The 6,000-nt window shown below is 44.5% G+C and overlaps 1 pseudogene; it reads left to right on the forward strand.

Moving 5' to 3' along the window:
* The window catches only part of LOC127572767 (contactin-associated protein-like 5), a 991,970-nt pseudogene extending 985,970 nt beyond the window's left edge, over positions 1–6,000 (forward strand).

A 6,000-nucleotide genomic window follows, 5' to 3' on the forward strand; every position in this document is an offset into this window, starting at 1 on the left:
TAGTCATATTTTAGCATCTACCGTTTATTCCTTTATCAATTACTTTTTTTCTACCCCAAACCATTTGAAGAGGGATTTGGAAGATTAGACTGCATCCTGTTATTGCTTTTCCCTTCTACCTCCACAATGAACTGATGTGATGAAATAATCTGCATGGAAAACAACATTTTTCACTGTACCTTGGTACATGTGACAAACCATACCATACTAAATTGGGCTTGATTCATCATTGAGGACCATCCAATTGACCATGATCCTATTGAATGACAGAACGAGCTCATGGGGCTGAATAGTCTATTGCTGTTCCCATTTGTTAAAGTATTGTATGTGTTAGTTGTGGGCATGCAGTAATCCTTCAGCCAGTTCACCTAATCCCTTAATAAACCAAGATTTTTTACCTGCCCAATATCAGTTGACATTCCTGTTTCCCAGCCTGCAGCTTAATGTAGTTTAGAAACTATTAAAGTTCTTCTGATATAATAACCTGGAATTTACAGTTAGGACTGAAGTGACAATGTTCTTCATCAACCTCAAGGAAGTTCTCCACAATGATCAAGTGATTCCAGTAGCATGTTCTTCCTGTTTTCCATTGTCATTCACTTCCAGATGTTGGTTCCTTAGTTTCCAACAAAAATGATGTCATCAATTTGGCTGTGTAGCCAATCGCACTGAGGAATTCTCATAGAGAGCAGACCAGAAAGGAATAAGCATAATATTTAGCACATGTAAAATTGAATTAGAAGATGAAATGCTAATAAAAAGAAGAAATATTACCCATGACTGTTTCGTGGGACATTTCTACAACAAGAATTTTCTTGGAAAATCTACCAACAGATACTTTCCACAACAGTTGCTGACTTTCAGGTTTCCAGTCTGGGTCTTCTGTACATGTGACTTGTGTACCCACACAAACTGTGGGCCATGATCCACAATTTCTAAGGTCATACATTGTTCATTTTGAAGTTATGTGTAAAATTCGACTGAGTACATGGGGCCAGTGAGTCTCTTGCCTGAAACAGGTTTCAACTCTAGGGTTCAGCCTCAATTTGACATACTTAAAGGGCCCAACTCTATAGTCTCCTCAATTTTGCATTGTTATTGGTTGTCCCCATCTCCCTACTAATGTAGGAAATGCAAAAGGCTGCAGATGCTGGAAGGTGGGAATGGCGAGAGGAGTTAAAATGGCTGGCAACAGGGAGCTCCAGAAGGCCAAGGTGGACAGAGTGCAGGTGCACAGCAAAGTGGTTGACTAGTCTGCACTTGGTCTCAACAATGTAGAGGAAGCCACATCAGGAGCACCGAATGCAATAAGCAAGGTTTAAGGATATGCATGTAAATATCTGCCTCAACTGGAAGGGCTATTTATGGCCCTGAATGGTGGTGAGAGAGGAGGTGTGGGGATAGCTGTATTGGTATTGGTATTGGTTTATTATTGTCACTCGTACCGATGTACAGTGAAAAACTTGTCTTGCATACTGATCATAAAGGTCAATTCATTACACAGTGCAGTTACATTGGGTTAGCACAGAGTGCATTGATGTAGTACAGGCAAAAACAATAACAGTACAGAGTAATGTCTCACAGCTACAGAGAAAGTGCAGTGCAATAAGGTACAAGGTCACAACAAGGTAGATCGTGAGGTCATAGTCCATCTCATCGTATAAGGGAACCGTTCAATAGTCTTATCACAGTGGGGTTGAAGCTGTCCTTAAGTCTGGTGGTACGTGCCCTCAGGCACCTGTATCTTCTACCTGATGGAAGAGGAGAGAAGAGAGAATGACCCGTTACACCTCCTGTGTGCTCCTTGGTGTTCTGGAACTCCCGATTGTCAGTCATTTTAATTCCCCTTCCCATTCCCACTCCGACCTGTCTGTCCTCAGCCTCCTCCGCTGGCAGGGTGAGGCTAAACCCAAGCTCGAGCAACAGCACCTCATATTCCGCCTGAGTGGTCTACAACCCGATGGCATGGACATTGAATTCTCTAATTTCAGGTAAATGCTTCCCCTCTGTCCCTTTTCTCCTTTCACCCGGTTCCACCTACACACCCCAACCCCCATTACCCTGTTTCTTTCCCCTTCTTTCCCCTCCTCCATCTGCCCATCACCTCCATACTCCTCCCACTGGGTCTCCTCCCCCCACTGTTCCCCTCTGCCCTCCCCCACCTCCCTTATTTGGTTCCAGGCTCCACCTTCCTCTCCTATCAGATCCCATCATCTGCAGCCCTTTGTTACCTCCGCCCATCACCTCCCAGCTTCTGTCGCTGTTCCCACTCTTCCCTCCTCCATCTGCCTATCAACCCTCCTCACCTGGATCCACATACTGCTTGTCAGCCCTTGCTTCAACCCTTCCCTCCACCTCCTTATGCTGTCTGTCTCTTTCAACCCAGATGAGGGGTCTTGACCCAAAACGTCGATTGTCCATTGCCCTTCACAGATGCTGCCTGACCTTCTGAGTTCCTCCAGCATTTTGTTTGTTGCTCCCTACTAACATCTTCAGTCAACGAACGTCATCCCCATCATAATTGTGATCAATCCTCTCCCCACTCTCCCTCCCGTATAATCACCTCCCAACTCCCCTGATCATTTCCATAACCTCATCCAGTTGTCTTCCTTCCTCAGCCCCCACTCCACTCTGGGTTTTTCTTCCCACCTCCCTCAATCTCCCACCCCCGCCCACCTCTTCCCAACCGCATCCTTCACCTCAGACCCCAATTTTCTCTTACGCAACTGGTGTAATATCTCCATGTGTCTCTCTGAACTTTTGTTGATAAGACTTCATTTACTGTGAGCTGTGCTCATTACTGGCAAGCCTACTGTTTATTTGCCACTCCCAAAATGTCCTTGAGAAGGTTATGTTAAGGTACCTTGGCCAACTCCCAATGTGAAAACAAATACAGCAGGTGTCCTTTGGTAGGAAATCTGAAACCTAAACAGAAAATGCAGGAAACATGAGAGGTACAGATAGAGTGGACAGCCAGCAACCTTTCCCCAGGGCGGCAATGGCCAATACCAGACGACATCAGTTTAAGGTCAGAGGAGGAAAGTTTAGGTGAGATGTCAGAGGTAGGTTTTTTACACAGAGAGTGGTGGGTGCCTGGAATGCACTGCCGGGGGTGGTGGTAGAGGCTGATACAGTAGGGACATTTAAAAGACTCTTAGATAGGCACATGGAAGTAAGAAAATGGAGGGTTGTGGGCTGTGTAGGAGGGAAGGGTTAGAATGATCATGGAGTAGGTGATTATATAGGTCAGCACAACATCGTGGGCTGAAGGGTCCATACCGAGCTGTACTGTTCTGTGTTCCATGAAACACTCATCTGTGGAAAGAGAAAGAGAGTTAACACTTCAGGTTAAAGGGTGGCACAGAAATGTAACTAGCAGAGCTGCTGCCTCACAGCTCCAGTGATCCGAGTTTAATACTGATCTCTGGTGCTGTTCCGTGTGCACGTACTCTCTGTGACTACATGGATTTCCTTCAGGTGCTCCCACTTCCCAAATGTTAACTGGCTGCTGTAAATTGCCACAAGTGTTCGGGTCAGTGGTAGAATCCAGAGGGAGTTGATGAGAATGTGGGGAAGGAGAAAAAAATGGGATTGATGTAGGATTAGTGACTCCATCTACACTTCCCGCTGCCTCAGGAAAGCAGTCAACATAAATCAAAGACCCGTCCCACCCTGGTCATTCTCTCTTCTCCCCACTCCCATCGAGCAGAAGATACAGAAGCTTGAAAACTCATTCCACCAGGCTCAAGGACAGCTTCTATCCCACCGTTATAAGACTCTTGAACTGAACTCTTGTACGGTAAAGGTGAACTCTTGACCTCACCATCAACCTCGTCATGCTCTTATCTGCCTCTCTGTAACTGTGATACTGTATTCTGCATTCAGTTTCCATTTGTACTACCTCGATGTACTTACATTTGGAATGATCTGTCTGGATGACATGCAAACAAAACTTTTCACTGCATCTTGGTAAATGTGACAATAATAAACTAATTGCCAATTACCAATGGAGACATAAGAGACTGCAGATGCTGGAAGCTGGTGCAACAAACAGTCTACTGGAGGAACTCAGTGCGTCATGCAGCATCTGTGGGGGGAAAGGAATTGTCGACATTTCTGGACCTGGTGCAAGGTTTCGACCCGAAATGTTGACAGTTCCTTTCCTCCCACAGATGCTGCATGAGTTCCTTCAGCAGATTGTTTTGGATTGGAGAGCATGTCTTATGAGGATAGGTTGTGTGAGCTAGGGCTTTTCTCTTTGGAGAGAAGGAGGATGAGAGGTGACTTGATAGAGGTGTACAAGATGATAAGAGGCATAGATCGAGTGGACAGTCAGAGATTTTTTCCGAGGGCAACAATGGCTAACATGAGGGGACATAATTTTAAGGTGATTGGAGGAAGGTATAAGGGGTAAATTTTTTACACAGGGAGTGGTGGGTGCGTGGAATGCACTGCCGATAGAGGTTGTGGGGGCAGATACATTAGGGACATTTAAGAGACTCTTAGATAGACTCATGAATGATAGAGAAATGGGGGGCTATGTGGGAGGAAAGGGTTAGATAGATATTAGAGCAGGATAAAATGTCGGCACAACATTGTGGGCCGAAGGGCCTGTACTGTGCTGTAGTCTTCTGTGTTCTCTGTTTGTTGCTACCAATTACCAATTATGGTCGGCACAGACCTGATGGATTGAAAAACCTGTTTCTGTGCTGTATCTCTCTATGGCTCCATGACTCTACCTTCTTGAACCATTGCTATTCTTTTGGTGATGATACTCCCACAGTGCTGTGTGATAGGGAGTTCTAGGATTGTGAAGAACATAAAGTTTCAGTATTGCTGCAAGTTGGTCTAATCATGCTCAGATGATGTAGTCTCTATCGTGCAGCTCTTTACTAATGATTTTTCTCCCTGCAAAATTCACAGGTGTGATAGCGGTGGTGATCTTTGTCATCCTCTGCATTGTGGCTGTCATGGGGCGCTTGTTGTACAAGCATAAAGGCACATACCACACTAATGAAACAAAAAGGGCGGAATATGCTGAGCCTACAGACGCCGTGCTGAAGAATAATCCCAATTACCAGGATTCTCTAAGTGAAGACAAGAAAGAGTATTTCATCTGACAACGATACAGGCCCTCCTCATTATAACAACAGATTAATAACAGCCGCGATATGCTGTCTGTGCTATCAGTTAGCTCCAGACTCTGTGAACTAAATGGCCAAACACTACAGTCAGTGTACGCAGGACATGACAAATGGTTTACACTTTTGTTCACCTTGACAGGACAGGGGTCTAACCTATTATTTCCTGCTACCTTCAGGTCAGCTCAGGGGAATAGAAGGAAGAGATTTGAAAAGCCTATATGAGAACAGCAGAGAAAAAATAATTACCATTATATTAACGTACTGCATGAAAAATAAGCAACTAATAATTGTTTTATTTTCCATTTGGTTTCTTTTGCTTTTGTTTCCCTCTCAGTGTCTTTTCCCACAGCACTGATCATGTGCAACTCCTTCTGAGGTAAGGTTCCCTGAAACCTTTCTGCCCTAATGCCACAATAACATATATTTACATAGCACCGTAGACATGGAAAATTAAAGTCCTTCACAGGATTGTTACCAAACGTGATTTGATACTCTGCCGCTTATCAGGGCAAATGAGGTGGATTTTAAGGTAGTCTCCAAGGAGGCAGAGAGGTTTAGAGAGAAGTATCTTCAGTTGACGCCTGGAGGTGTCAACTGAAGATACGACTGCCATTGGTGGAGAGATTAATATCAGAAATGTGCAAGAGGGCAGGGGTAGAGGTGCACCAAGATCTCAAAGCTTTATAGGGCTGGAGAAGGTAACAGTTATAAGAGCATTTGAAGATAGATCTGTTTATTAAAAAACAGCATCATTCTCCACAATGGTCCTGAATTGTGAATTTTGTAGCCAAACTCTGAAGGAGCTAAAGAATTGAGTTATGAAGACGAGAAGTCTTGGTTTGTGTCCTTGTGAGGA

The sequence above is a fragment of the Pristis pectinata genome, chromosome 1 (genome assembly GCF_009764475.1).
Source record: "Pristis pectinata isolate sPriPec2 chromosome 1, sPriPec2.1.pri, whole genome shotgun sequence".
NCBI lineage: Eukaryota > Metazoa > Chordata > Chondrichthyes > Rhinopristiformes > Pristidae > Pristis > Pristis pectinata.